This window comes from Oncorhynchus keta, unplaced genomic scaffold (genome assembly GCF_023373465.1).
Source record: "Oncorhynchus keta strain PuntledgeMale-10-30-2019 unplaced genomic scaffold, Oket_V2 Un_contig_17448_pilon_pilon, whole genome shotgun sequence".
Taxonomy (NCBI): Eukaryota; Metazoa; Chordata; class Actinopteri; order Salmoniformes; family Salmonidae; genus Oncorhynchus; species Oncorhynchus keta.
Genome location: NW_026280438.1, coordinates 1 through 16,135, shown reverse-complemented (window position 1 = coordinate 16,135; position 16,135 = coordinate 1). Strand labels below are relative to the sequence as shown.

At 45.4% G+C, this 16,135-nt stretch overlaps 1 long non-coding RNA gene across 1 annotated transcript; it reads right to left on the bottom strand.

Annotated features, from left to right (window-relative positions):
* Nucleotides 1-5,082: 5,082 nt before the first annotated feature.
* LOC127919735 (uncharacterized) lies at nt 5,083-6,419 on the bottom strand. Its single transcript, XR_008103934.1, has 3 exons — nt 6,163-6,419; nt 5,230-5,305; nt 5,083-5,187 (listed from the first exon to the last, which is right to left on the bottom strand). It is a non-coding gene; the product is annotated as an uncharacterized LOC127919735 (long non-coding RNA).
* Between the last annotated feature and the right edge of the window lie 9,716 nt (nt 6,420-16,135).

Sequence of the window (16,135 nt, the reverse complement as noted above, 5' to 3'; positions counted from 1 at the left end):
AAGTAAAAGTGCAATATGTGCCATGTAAGGCAGCTAACGTTTAAGGTCCTTGCTCAGAACATGAGAACATATGAAAGCTGGTGGTTCCTTTTAACACGAGTCTTCAATATTCCCCGGTAAGAAGTTTTAGGTTGTAGTTATTATAGGACTATTTCTCTCTATACCATTTGTATTTCATTAACCTTTGGATATTGGATATTGGAAGTTCTTATAGGCACTTTAGTATTGCCAGTGTAACAGTATAGCTTCTGTCCCTCTCCTCGCTCCAACCAGGAACACAACGACAACAGCCGCCCTCGAAGCAGCGTTACCCATGCAGAGCAAGGGGAACAACCACTCCAAGTCTCAGAGCGAGCGATGTCTGAAACGTTATTATCGTGCACCCCGATAACTAGCCTGCCATTTCACATCGGTTACACCAGCCTCATCTCGGGAGTTGATAGGCTTGAAGTCATAAACCGAGCAATGCTTGACGCACAACGAAGAGTTGCTGGCAAAACGCACAAATGTGCTGTTTGAATGAATGCTTACGAGCCTGCTGCTTGCTGCCTACCACCACTATCACCACTCAATCATACTTGTGTGCTTGTATGCTCAGTCAGATTATATGCAACGCATGACACGCTAGATAAACTAGTAATATCATCAACCATGTGTAGTTAACTAGTGATTCTGATTAATTGATTGATTGATTAAGTTTAATGCTAGCTAGCAACTTACCTTGGCTTACTGCATTCTCGTTGCACTTGTGGAGTGCAACGAGAGAGAGGCAGGTCGTTATTGCGTTGGACTAGTTAACTGTAAGGTTGCAAGATTGGTTCCCCCGAGCTGACAAGGTGAAAATCAAGACAAGTGTGTCTTGCCTACAGTCAAGCATGGTGGTGGGAGTGTCATGGTCTGGGGCTGCATGAGTGCTGCTGGCACTGGGGAGCTACAGTTCATTGATGGAACCATGAATGCCAACATGTACTGTGACATACTGAAGCAGAGCATGATCCCCCTCCCTTCGGAGACTGGGCCGCAGGGCAGTATTCCAACATGATAACGGCCCCAAACACACCTCCAAGACGACCACTGCCTTGCTAACGAAGCTGAGGGTAAAGGTGATGGACTGGCCAAGTATGTCTCCAGACCTAAACCCTATTGAGCATCTGTGGGGCATCCTCAAACGGAAGGTGGAGGAGTGCAAGGTCTCTAACATCCACCAGCTCCGTGATGTCGTCATGGAGGAGTGGAAGAGGACTCCAGTGGCAACCTGTGAAGCTCTGGTGAACTCTGTGCCCAAGAGGGTTAAGGCAGTGCTGGAAAATAATGGTGGCCACACAAAATATTGACACTTTGGGCCCAATTTGGACATTTTCACTTAGGGGTGTACTCACTTTTGTTGCCAGCGGTTTAGACATTAATGTCTGTGTGTTGAGTCATTTTGAGGGGACAGCAAATTTACACTGTTATACAAGCTGTACACTCACTACTTTACGTTGTAGCAAAGTGTCATTTCTTCAGTGTTGTCACATGAAAAGATATACTCAAATATTTACAAAAATGTGAGGGGTGTACTCACTTTTGTGATATACTGTATATTGATTGCAATTGTTCCCGAATGAGTGAGTGATCATGTGCAAAGGATTAGCATTTCAATTGTTATAATTATCAACTTTGTAGTGACTTCTGTCGTGGAAATTTCCTCTATTTACCAAATCATGGGAGCAAACCACACACACAAGTCAGAGTTTATAAACGTCCATCTTTAATTATATAATCTCTATAGCATTTTGACTTTCAACAGTTCTGTAGCTCAGTTGGTAGAGCATGGCGCTTGTAACGCCAGGGTAGTGGGTTCGATTCCCAGGACCACCCATACGTAGAATGTATGCACACATGACTGTAAGTCGCTTTGAATAAAAGCGTCTGCTAAATGGCATTTATTATTATTATTAACAGTTCAGTATCTCTAATGAAAAGTTGAGAGTCCCCACACAATGGCAAAATGGGATCCTTTATAGCAAAGATCACACACAGTCAAGACAGCATAGACATAATTCATCGTTCAGCTTTGTCTCCTTTCTCAAACCCCAGAACCATAAACCAATCCTCCAAATCAACAGGCATATATCAAATTGTCATTTAGATGCAACCAACTCAAAATACAACCAAACCTGGACAAGCTCACAGAGAGGAGAGTGAGGCTATAGGTTAAGATACAAGGGAGCATGAGAATGATTCCAGACACTGCCACCCTCCTTTCCCCACTAGAAAAAGGTAGGGAGTAAAAGATATGTTTCCACATGATGACACTTTGACCTCTCCCCTCTCGGCGGCCCATGCAACTTAGTCTTGACATAGAACAGATGACTGCAACCTCGCCACAGTATTATACATGAATACCATTCTGATGAGAAGTAACTTACACGCATTTGATGAATATTAAACATCTTACAAATGTTACCAACAAATTCTGAATCTTCCCATAACACTCCTCAGCTGACCCCCACTCCCCTGTTGTCTAACAAGCCACCATGCCGGTTTAGCCCACTAGGGCACATTCCCCTATCATTTCCTTGTAACCATATTTACTTTGTGTGTTTTTGTGTGTGCACTTCTGTGATTGTTTAGTTCGTTAATAAATAAATGATTTAAGACAATTGATGTATGGATGACTCATAGTGAAGACTGGGTTCGTGCAGATAACCAACAATTTACGACGTTTGGAATGAGACTAACGTGAGGTAAAGTAAATCATTCATTAATTCGAAGATGAATTGATCAGTTATAAAATATCTGAAAAGTTATATTAGGAAAATTATAACTTTGTAATCTGAATATTTTTCCTTGGTGCCCCGACTTCCTAGTTAATTACAGTTACGTGACTAATCAGTTTAATCGCGTAATACTAATGACAGCGAATCTTTGATTAAAAACTAAAAGTCTTCATTTAATGATAGTAAAGACACGACACTGGGATTGAACCCACTATCTTGGTGTTGTGTCCCTGGCCTACACACAATACCCCATCATGTTAAAGTTTTAAATAATGTTTTTAGAAATGTTTACAAATGAGTTACAAATGTCAAGCAAAGAGGCACTGAGTCTGAAGGTAGGCCTTGAAATACATCCACAGGTACACCTCCAATTGACTCAACGGATGTCAATTAGCCTATCAGAAGCTTCTAAAGCCATGACATCATTTTCTGGAATTTCCTAAGCTGTTTAAAGGCACAGTCGACTTAGTGGATGTAAACTTCTGACCCACTGGAATTGTGATACAGTGAATTATAAGGGAAATAATCTGTCTGTAAACAATTGTTGGAGAAATGACTTGTGTCATGCACAAAGTAGATGTCCTAACCAACTAGACAAAACTATAGTTTGTTAACAAGAAATGTGTGGAGTGGTTGATGTTGTAATGTTTCCAACCTAAGTGTATGTAAACTTCCCCTTCAACTGTATATAGTAATGTAATGTGTAGAACACATTTTATATCTGAATGTTCTGTAACATTAAACCCTCCTGAACAGGCCCCATGGGCTAGAACCTGGCAGCTCTTTGATTGGTGTTGCCATGGTGAAGAGGGTTCTTAATGTCCTAGGAGGGCACTGATTGGACGGCCAGGGTTTGGAGTGGGTGTGTTTCTGTGTCTGCAGTCAGGCTAGTGCCTGTGTAGCTGATTGACAGTTTTCAGTGTGAGTCTAGTAAAGTAGACTTAGCCTTGTCCCAGATCTACTGATCTATCACAGTAGAGTAGAATTAGCCTGGTCCCAGATCTACTGATCTATCACAGTAGAGTAGAATTAGCCTGGTCCCAGATCTACTGATCTATCATAGTAGAGTAGAATTAGCCTGGTCCCACATCTACTGATCTATCACAGTAGAGTAGAATAGCCTGGTCCCAGATCTACTGATCTATCACAGTAGAGTAGAAATAGCCTGGTCCCAGATCTACTGATCTATCACAGTAGAGTAGAGTTAGCCTGGTCCCAGATCTACTGATCTATCATAGTAGAGTAGAGTTAGCCTGGTCCCAGATCTACTGATCTATCACAGTAGAGTAGAATAGCCTGGTCCCAGATCTACTGATCTATCACAGTAGAGTAGAAATAGCCTGGTCCCAGATCTACTGATCTATCACAGTAGAGTAGAAATAGCCTGGTCCCAGATCTACTGATCTATCATAGTAGAGTAGAGTTAGCCTGGTCCCAGATCTACTGATCTATCACAGTAGAGTAGAAATAGCCTGGTCCCAGATCTACTGATCTATCACAGTAGAGTAGAAATAGCCTGGTCACGTCCCAGTTCTGTTTGTGCATCATGCTAATAATATAATAATAATAATATATGCCATTTAGCAGACGCTTTTATCCAAAGCGACTTACAGTCATGTGTGCATACATTCTACGTATGGGTGGTCCCGGGAATCGAACCCACTACCCTGGCGTTACAAGCGCCATGCTCTACCAACTGTGCTACAGAAGGACCACTGCTTGTCATGTCTAACAGTGGCATAATGGCACAAACAGACTGGTACCCAGGCTAGGGAAGAAACCCTAGACCAAATCCATTTCCTAGACAGTGGAACAGGAAATGAAAGAGATGGATGGGCCAAGAGAAAAGAGTTAGGAGGGAAGGAGAAAAATGATACCACCCTCCCTTCCTGTTATCTCTTCATATTCTCTGGAGTCACGACATCCACCTGTCCTGTCTGTTGTAAACTGTTCAGAGGGTCATTTGGAACTGTGATGTCATAATCAGGTCTATTAGTATAACAAGTAAACTGGGTTTCTCCTCCCTTTCTCTCCTCTCCTGTCTGCCTCTCTGTCTGTCTACTCTAGGTGGTTGTCACGACTACCCTTCCTTCCTCACACAATGTCTTCTGAAGCCACGCGCATCCAGGGGTCAGTATCCCCATGCTCTACGACCCCTCCCCTGACCTCTGGGGCCCCTGGCTCCCCGGTCTCTCCTGGGTCCCTGTGTCCGCCAGTCTCCCGGTACCGAGACCGTTCCCCCTCCCCCATGAGAGGTTACCTCATACCCAGCCCCCTGCCAACCAGACGTACTAGGACCTGCTCCGCGTGAGTACTGCACACACACACACACACACACACACACACCTAGTTAGTGTTATAATTCAATAGTTATGAAATGGCTTAACTCATTATGTCTAGGGGTCCTAGCTACATGGTCTGTAACCTGACTCATTATGTCTAGGGGTCCTAGCTACATGTCTGTAACCTGACTCATTATGTCTAGGGGTCCTAGCTACATGTAACCTGACTCATTATGTCTAGGGGTCCTAGCTACATGTAACCTGACTCATTATGTCTAGGGGTCCTAGCTACATGTAACCTGACTCATTATGTCTAGGGGTCCTAGCTACATGGTCTGTAACCTGACTCATTATGTCTAGGGGTCCTAGCTACATGGTCTGTAACCTGACTCATTATGTCTAGGGGTCCTAGCTACATGGTCTGTAACCTGACTCATTATGTCTAGGGGTCCTAGCTACATGGTCTGTAACCTGACTCATTATGTCTAGGGGTCCTAGCTACATGGTCTGTAACCTGACTCATTATGTCTAGGGGTCCTAGCTACATGGTCTGTAACCTGACTCATTATGTCTAGGGGTCCTAGCTACATGGTCTGTAACCTGACTCATTATGTCTAGGGGTCCTAGCTACATGGTCTGTAACCTGACTCATTATGTCTAGGGGTCCTAGCTACATGGTCTGTAACCTGACTCATTATGTCTAGGGGTCCTAGCTACATGGTCTGTAACCTGACTCATTATGTCTAGGGGTCCTAGCTACATGGTCTGTAACCTGACTCATTATGTCTAGGGGTCCTAGCTACATGGTCTGTAACCTGACTCATTATGTCTAGGGGTCCTAGCTACATGGTCTGTAACCTGACTCATTATGTCTAGGGTCTAGTCCTAGCTACATGGTCTGTAACCTGACTCATTATGTCTAGGGGTCCTAGCTACATGGTCTGTAACCTGACTCATTATGTCTAGGGGTCCTAGCTACATGGTCTGTAACCTGACTCATTATGTCTAGGGGTCCTAGCTACATGGTCTGTAACCTGACTCATTATGTCTAGGGTCCTAGCTACATGGTCTGTAACCTGACTCATTATGTCTAGGGTCCTAGCTACATGGTCTGTAACCTGACTCATTATGTCTAGGGGTCCTAGCTACATGGTCTGTAACCTGACTCATTATGTCTAGGGGTCCTAGCTACATGTAACCTGACTCATTATGTCTAGGGGTCCTAGCTACATGGTCTGTAACCTGACTCATTATGTCTAGGGGTCCTAGCTACATGGTCTGTAACCTGACTCATTATGTCTAGGGGTCCTAGCTACATGGTCTGTAACCTGACTCATTATGTCTAGGGGTCCTAGCTACATGGTCTGTAACCTGACTCATTATGTCTAGGGGTCCTAGCTAACCTGACTCATTATGTCTAGGGGTCCTAGCTACATGGTCTGTAACCTGACTCATTATGTCTAGGGGTCCTAGCTACATGGTCTGTAACCTGACTCATTATGTCTAGGGGTCCTAGCTACATGGTCTGTAACCTGACTCATTATGTCTAGGGGTCCTAGCTACATGGTCTGTAACCTGACTCATTATGTCTAGGGGTCCTAGCTACATGGTCTGTAACCTGACTCATTATGTCTAGGGGTCCTAGCTACATGGTCTGTAACCTGACTCATTATGTCTAGGGGTCCTAGCTACATGGTCTGTAACCTGACTCATTATGTCTAGGGGTCCTAGCTACATGGTCTGTAACCTGACTCATTATGTCTAGGGGTCCTAGCTACATGGTCTGTAACCTGACTCATTATGTCTAGGGGTCCTAGCTACATGGTCTGTAACCTGACTCATTATGTCTAGGGGTCCTAGCTACATGGTCTGTAACCTGACTCATTATGTCTAGGGGTCCTAGCTACATGGTCTGTAACCTGACTCATTATGTCTAGGGGTCCTAGCTACATGGTCTGTAACCTGACTCATTATGTCTAGGGGTCCTAGCTACATGGTCTGTAACCTGACTCATTATGTCTAGGGGTCCTAGCTACATGGTCTGTAACCTGACTCATTATGTCTAGGGGTCCTAGCTACATGGTCTGTAACCTGACTCATTATGTCTAGGGGTCCTAGCTACATGGTCTGTAACCTGACTCATTATGTCTATTATGTCTAGGGGGGTCCTAGCTACATGGTCTGTAACCTGACTCATTATGTCTAGGGGTCCTAGCTACATGGTCTGTAACCTGACTCATTATGTCTAGGGGTCCTAGCTACATGGTCTGTAACCTGACTCATTATGTCTAGGGGTCCTAGCTACATGGTCTGTAACCTGACTCATTATGTCTAGGGGTCCTAGCTACATGGTCTGTAACCTGACTCATTATGTCTAGGGGTCCTAGCTACATGGTCTGTAACCTGACTCATTATGTCTAGGGGTCCTAGCTACATGGTCTGTAACCTGACTCATTATGTCTAGGGGTCCTAGCTACATGGTCTGTAACCTGACTCATTATGTCTAGGGGTCCTAGCTACATGGTCTGTAACCTGACTCATTATGTCTAGGGGTCCTAGCTACATGGTCTGTAACCTGACTCATTATGTCTAGGGGTCCTACATGGTCTGTAACCTGACTCATTATGTCTAGTCTGTAATGGTCTGACTCATTATGTCTAGGGGTCCTAGCTACATGGTCTGTAACCTGACTCATTATGTCTAGGGGTCCTAGCTACATGGTCTGTAACCTGACTCATTATGTCTAGGGTCCTAGCTACATGGTCTGTAACCTGACTCATTATGTCTAGGGGTCCTAGCTACATGGTCTGTAACCTGACTCATTATGTCTAGGGGTCCTAGCTACATGGTCTGTAACCTGACTCATTATGTCTAGGGGTCCTAGCTACATGGTCTGTAACCTGACTCATTATGTCTAGGGGTCCTAGCTACATGGTCTGTAACCTGACTCATTATGTCTAGGGGTCCTAGCTACATGGTCTGTAACCTGACTCATTATGTCTAGGGGTCCTAGCTACATGGTCTGTAACCTGACTCATTATGTCTAGGGGTCCTAGCTACATGGTCTGTAACCTGACTCATTATGTCTAGGGGTCCTAGCTACATGGTCTGTAACCTGACTCATTATGTCTAGGGGTCCTAGCTACATGGTCTGTAACCTGACTCATTATGTCTAGGGGCTCCTGTAACCTGCTACCTATGGTCTGTAACCTGACTCATTATGTCTAGGGGTCCTAGCTACATGGTCTGTAACCTGACTCATTATGTCTAGGGGTCCTAGCTACATGGTCTGTAACCTGACTCATTATGTCTAGGGGTCCTAGGGTCTGTAACCTGACTCATTATGTCTAGGGGTCCTATGGTCTGTAACCTGACTCATTATGTCTAGGGGTCCTAGCTACATGGTCTGTAACCTGACTCATTATGTCTAGGGGTCCTAGCTACATGGTCTGTAACCTGACTCATTATGTCTAGGGTCCTAGCTACATGGTCTGTAACCTGACTCATCCTATGTCTGTAACCTGGGGGGTCCTAGCTACATGGTCTGTAACCTGACTCATTATGTCTAGGGTCCTAGCTACATGGTCTGTAACCTGACTCATTATGTCTAGGGGTCCTAGCTACATGGTCTGTAACCTGACTCATTATGTCTAGGGGTCCTAGCTACATGGTCTGTAACCTGACTCATTATGTCTAGGGGTCCTAGCTACATGGTCTGTAACCTGACTCATTATGTCTAGGGGTCCTAGCTACATGGTCTGTAACCTGACTCATTATGTCTAGGGGTCCTAGCTACATGGTCTGTAACCTGACTCATTATGTCTAGGGGTCCTAGCTACATGGTCTGTAACCTGACTCATTATGTCTAGGGGTCCTAGCTACATGGTCTGTAACCTGACTCATTATGTCTAGGGGTCCTAGCTACATGGTCTGTAACCTGACTCATTATGTCTAGGGGTCCTAGCTACATGGTCTGTAACCTGACTCATTATGTCTAGGGGTCCTAGCTACATGGTCTGTAACCTGACTCATTATGTCTAGGGGTCCTAGCTACATGGTCTGTAACCTGACTCATTATGTCTAGGGGTCCTAGCTACATGGTCTGTAACCTGACTCATTATGTCTAGGGGTCCTAGCTACATGGTCTGTAACCTGACTCATTATGTCTAGGGGTCCTAGCTACATGGTCTGTAACCTGACTCATTATGTCTAGGGGTCCTAGCTACATGGTCTGTAACCTGACTCATTATGTCTGTCCTAACCTGACTCATTATGTCTAGGGGTCCTAGCTACATGGTCTGTAACCTGACTCATTATGTCTAGGGGTCCTAGCTACATGGTCTGTAACCTGACTCATTATGTCTAGGGGTCCTAGCTACATGGTCTGTAACCTGACTCATTATGTCTAGGGGTCCTAGCTACATGGTCTGTAACCTGACTGTCTAGGGGTCCTAGCTACATGGTCTGTAACCTGACTCATTATGTCTAGGGGTCCTAGCTACATGGTCTGTAACCTGACTCATTATGTCTAGGGGTCCTAGCTACATGGTCTGTAACCTGACTCATTATGTCTAGGGGTCCTAGCTACATGGTCTGTAACCTGACTCATTATGTCTAGGGGTCCTAGCTACATGGTCTGTAACCTGACTCATTATGTCTAGGGGTCCTAGCTACATGGTCTGTAACCTGACTCATTATGTCTAGGGGTCCTAGCTACATGGTCTGTAACCTGACTCATTATGTCTAGGGGTCCTAGCTACATGGTCTGTAACCTGACTCATTATGTCTAGGGGTCCTAGCTACATGGTCTGTAACCTGACTCATTATGTCTAGGGGTCCTAGCTACATGGTCTGTAACCTGACTCATTATGTCTAGGGGTCCTAGCTACATGGTCTGTAACCTGACTCATTATGTCTAGGGGTCCTAGCTACATGGTCTGTAACCTGACTCATTATGTCTAGGGGTCCTAGCTACATGGTCTGTAACCTGACTCATTATGTCTAGGGGTCCTAGCTACATGGTCTGTAACCTGACTCATTATGTCTAGGGGTCCTAGCTACATGGTCTGTAACCTGACTCATTATGTCTAGGGGTCCTAGCTACATGGTCTGTAACCTGACTCATTATGTCTAGGGTCCTAGCTACATGGTCTGTAACCTGACTCATTACTCCTAGCTTAACCTGACTCTTAGTCTAGGGTCCTAGCTACATGGTCTGTAACCTGACTCATTATGTCTAGGGGTCCTAGCTACATGGTCTGTAACCTGACTCATTATGTCTAGGGTCCTAGCTACATGGTCTGTAACCTGACTCATTATGTCTAGGGGTCCTAGCTACATGGTCTGTAACCTGACTCATTATGTCTAGGGGTCCTAGCTACATGGTCTGTAACCTGACTCATTATGTCTAGGGGTCCTAGCTACATGGTCTGTAACCTGACTCATTATGTCTAGGGGTCCTAGCTACATGGTCTGTAACCTGACTCATTATGTCTAGGGGTCCTAGCTACATGGTCTGTAACCTGACTCATTATGTCTAGGGGTCCTAGCTACATGGTCTGTAACCTGACTCATTATGTCTAGGGGTCCTAGCTACATGGTCTGTAACCTGACTCATTATGTCTAGGGGTCCTAGCTACATGGTCTGTAACCTGACTCATTATGTCTAGGGGTCCTAGCTACATGGTCTGTAACCTGACTCATTATGTCTAGGGGTCCTAGCTACATGGTCTGTAACCTGACTCATTATGTCTAGGGGTCCTAGCTACATGGTCTGTAACCTGACTCATTATGTCTAGGGGTCCTAGCTACATGGTCTGTAACCTGACTCATTATGTCTAGGGGTCCTAGCTACATGGTCTGTAACCTGACTCATTATGTCTAGGGGTCCTAGCTACATGGTCTGTAACCTGACTCATTATGTCTAGGGGTCCTAGCTACATGGTCTGTAACCTGACTCATTATGTCTAGGGGTCCTAGCTGTAACCTGACTCATGGTCTGTAACCTGACTCATTATGTCTAGGAGTCCTAGCTACATGGTCTGTAACCTGACTCATTATGTCTAGGGGTCCTAGCTACATGGTCTGTAACCTGACTCATTATGTCTAGGGGTCCTAGCTACATGGTCTGTAACCTGACTCATTATGTCTAGGGGTCCTAGCTACATGGTCTGTAACCTGACTCATTATGTCTAGGGTCCTAGCTACATGGTCTGTAACCTGACTCATTATGTCTAGGGGTCCTAGCTACATGGTCTGTAACCTGACTCATTATGTCTAGGGGTCCTAGCTACATGGTCTGTAACCTGACTCATTATGTCTAGGGGTCCTAGCTACATGTAATCTGACTCATTATGTCTAGGGGTCCTAGCTACATGGTCTGTAACCTGACTCATTATGTCTAGGGGTCCTAGCTACATGGTCTGTAACCTGACTCATTATGTCTAGGGGTCCTAGCTACATGGTCTGTAACCTGACTCATTATGTCTAGGGGTCCTAGCTACATGGTCTGTAACCTGACTCATTATGTCTAGGGGTCCTAGCTACATGGTCTGTAACCTGACTCATTATGTCTAGGGGTCCTAGCTACATGGTCTGTAACCTGACTCATTATGTCTAGGGGTCCTAGCTACATGGTCTGTAACCTGACTCATTATGTCTAGGGGTCCTAGCTACATGGTCTGTAACCTGACTCATTATGTCTAGGGGTCCTAGCTACATGGTCTGTAACCTGACTCATTATGTCTAGGGGTCCTAGCTACATGGTCTGTAACCTGACTCATTATGTCTAGGGGTCCTAGCTACATGGTCTGTAACCTGACTCATTATGTCTAGGGGTCCTAGCTACATGGTCTGTAACCTGACTCATTATGTCTAGGGGTCCTAGCTACATGGTCTGTAACCTGACTCATTATGTCTAGGGGTCCTAGCTACATGGTCTGTAACCTGACTCAGGGGTCCTATGTCTAACCTGACTCATTATGTCTAGGGGTCCTAGCTACATGGTCTGTAACCTGACTCATTATGTCTAGGGGTCCTAGCTACATGCTACATGGTCTGTAACCTGACTCATTATGTCTAGGGGTCCTAGCTACATGGTCTGTAACCTGACTCATTATGTCTAGGGGTCCTAGCTACATGGTCTGTAACCTGACTCATTATGTCTAGGGGTCCTAGCTACATGGTCTGTAACCTGACTCATTATGTCTAGGGGTCCTAGCTACATGGTCTGTAACCTGACTCATTATGTCTAGGGGTAACCTGACTCATTATGTCTAGGGGTCCTAGCTACATGGTCTGTAACCTGACTCATTATGTCTAGGGGTCCTAGCTACATGGTCTGTAACCTGACTCATTATGTCTAGGGGTCCTAGCTACATGGTCTGTAACCTGACTCATTATGTCTAGGGGTCCTAGCTACATGGTCTGTAACCTGACTCATTATGTCTAGGGGTCCTAGCTACATGGTCTGTAACCTGACTCATTATGTCTAGGGGTCCTAGCTACATGGTCTGTAACCTGACTCATTATGTCTAGGGGTCCTAGCTACATGGTCTGTAACCTGACTCATTATGTCTAGGGGTCCTAGCTACATGGTCTGTAACCTGACTCATTATGTCTAGGGGTCCTAGCTACATGGTCTGTAACCTGACTCATTATGTCTAGGGGTCCTAGCTACATGGTCTGTAACCTGACTCATTATGTCTAGGGGTCCTAGCTACATGGTCTGTAACCTGACTCATTATGTCTAGGGGTCCTAGCTACATGGTCTGTAACCTGACTCATTATGTCTAGGGGTCCTAGCTACATGGTCTGTAACCTGACTCATTATGTCTAGGGTCCTAGCTACATGGTCTGTAACCTGACTCATTATGTCTAGGGGTCCTAGCTACATGGTCTGTAACCTGACTCATTATGTCTAGGGGTCCTAGCTACATGGTCTGTAACCTGACTCATTATGTCTAGGGTCCTAGCTACATGGTCTGTAACCTGACTCATTATGTCTAGGGGTCCTAGCTACATGGTCTGTAACCTGACTCATTATGTCTAGGGGTCCTAGCTACATGGTCTGTAACCTGACTCATTATGTCTAGGGGTCCTAGCTACATGGTCTGTAACCTGACTCATTATGTCTAGGGGTCCTAGCTACATGGTCTGTAACCTGACTCATTATGTCTAGGGGTCCTAGCTACATGGTCTGTAACCTGACTCATTATGTCTAGGGGTCCTAGCTACATGGTCTGCTAACCTGACTCATTATGTCTAGGGGTCCTAGGCCAAGCTACATGGTCTGTAACCTGACTCATTATGTCTAGGGGTCCTAGCTACATGGTCTGTAACCTGACTCATTATGTCTAGGGGTCCTAGCTACATGGTCTGTAACCTGACTCATTATGTCTAGGGGGTCCTAGCTACATGGTCTGTAACCTGACTCATTATGTCTAGGGGTCCTAGCTACATGGTCTGTAACCTGACTCATTATGTCTAGGGGTCCTAGCTACATGGTCTGTAACCTGACTCATTATGTCTAGTGGTCCTAGCTACATGGTCTGTAACCTGACTCATTATGTCTAGTGGTCCTAGCTACATGGTCTGTAACCTGACTCATTATGTCTAGGGGGTCCTAGCTACATGGTCTGTAACCTGACTCATTATGTCTAGGGGTCCTAGCTACATGGTCTGTAACCTGACTCATTATGTCTAGGGGTCCTAGCTACATGGTCTGTAACCTGACTCATTATGTCTAGGGGTCCTAGCTACATGGTCTGTAACCTGACTCATTATGTCTAGGGGTCCTAGCTACATGGTCTGTAACCTGACCTGACTCATGGTCTGTAACCTGACTCTAGGGGTCCTAGCTACATGGTCTGTAACCTGACTCATTATGTCTAGGGGTCCTAGCTACATGGTCTGTAACCTGACTCATTATGTCTAGGGGTCCTAGCTACATGGTCTGTAACCTGACTCATTATGTCTAGGGGTCCTAGCTACATGGTCTGTAACCTGACTCATTATGTCTAGGGGTCCTAGCTACATGGTCTGTAACCTGACTCATTATGTCTAGGGTCCTAGCTACATGGTCTGTAACCTGACTCATTATGTCTAGGGGTCCTAGCTACATGGTCTGTAACCTGACTCATTATGTCTAGGGGTCCTAGCTACATGGTCTGTAACCTGACTCATTATGTCTAGGGGTCCTAGCTACATGGTCTGTAACCTGACTCATTATGTCTAGGGGTCCTAGCTACATGGTCTGTAACCTGACTCATTATGTCTAGGGTCCTAGCTACATGGTCTGTAACCTGACTCATTATGTCTAGGGGTCCTAGCTACATGGTCTGTAACCTGACTCATTATGTCTAGGGGTCCTAGCTACATGGTCTGGACTCTGTAACCTGCTACATGGTCTGTAACCTGACTATGTCTAGGGGTCCTAGCTACATGGTCTGTAACCTGACTCATTATGTCTAGGGGTCCTAGCTACATGGTCTGTAACCTGACTCATTATGTCTAGGGGTCCTAGCTACATGGTCTGTAACCTGACTCATTATGTCTAGGGGTCCTAGCTACATGGTCTGTAACCTGACTCATTATCCTAGTACATGTAACCTGACTCATTATGTCTAGGGGTCCTAGCTACATGGTCTGTAACCTGACTCATTATGTCTAGGGGTCCTAGCTACATGGTCTGTAACCTGACTCATTATGTCTAGGGGTCCTAGCTACATGGTCTGTAACCTGACTCATTATGTCTAGGGGTCCTAGCTACATGGTCTGTAACCTGACTCATTATGTCTAGGGGTCCTAGCTACATGGTCTGTAATCTGACTCATTATGTCTAGGGGTCCTAGCTACATGGTCTGTAACCTGACTCATTATGTCTAGGGGTCCTAGCTACATGGTCTGTAACCTGACTCATTATGTCTAGGGGTCCTAGCTACATGGTCTGTAACCTGACTCATTATGTAACCTGAGTCTAGGGGTCCTAGCTACATGGTCTGTAACCTGACTCATTATGTCTAGGGGTCCTAGCTACATGGTCTGTAACCTGACTCATTATGTCTAGGGTCCTAGCTACATGGTCTGTAACCTGACTCATTATGTCTAGGGGTCCTAGCTACATGGTCTGTAACCTGACTCATTATGTCTAGGGGTCCTAGCTACATGGTCTGTAACCTGACTCATTATGTCTAGGGGTCCTAGCTACATGGTCTGTAACCTGACTCATTATGTCTAGGGGTCCTAGCTACATGGTCTGTAACCTGACTCATTATGTCTAGGGGTCCTAGCTACATGGTCTGTAACCTGACTCATTATGTCTAGGGGTCCTAGCTACATGGTCTGTAACCTGACTCATTTTTATGTCTAGTGGTCTAGCTACATGGTCTGTACCTGACTCGTTATGTCTGTAACATGGTCTGACTCATTATGTCTAGGGGTCCTAGCTACATGGTCTGTAACCTGACTCATTATGTCTAGTGGTCCTAGCTACATGGTCTGTAACCTGACTCATTATGTCTAGGGGTCCCTAGCTACATGGTCTGTAACCTGACTCATTATGTCTAGGGGTCCTAGCTACATGGTCTGTAACCTGACTCATTATGTCTAGGGTCCTAGCTACATGGTCTGTAACCTGACTCATTATGTCTAGGGTCCTAGCTACATGGTCTGTAACCTGACTCATTATGTCTAGGGGTCCTAGCTACATGGTCTGTAACCTGACTCATTATGTCTAGGGTCCTAGCTACATGGTCTGTAACCTGACTCATTATGTCTAGGGGTCCTAGCTACATGGTCTGTAATCTGACTCATTATGTCTAGGGGTCCTGGCTACATGGTCTGTAACCTGACTCATTATGTCTAGGGTCCTAGCTGCATGGTCTGTAACCTGACTGTCTAGGGGTCCTAGCTACATGGTCTGTAACCTGACTGTCTAGGGGTCCTAGCTACATGGTCTGTAACCTGACTCATTATGTCTAGGGGTCCTAGCTACATGGTCTGTAACCTGACTCATTATGTCTAGGGTCCTAGCTACATGGTCTGTAACCTGACTCATTATGTCTGTAGGGGTCCTAGCTACATGGTCTGTAA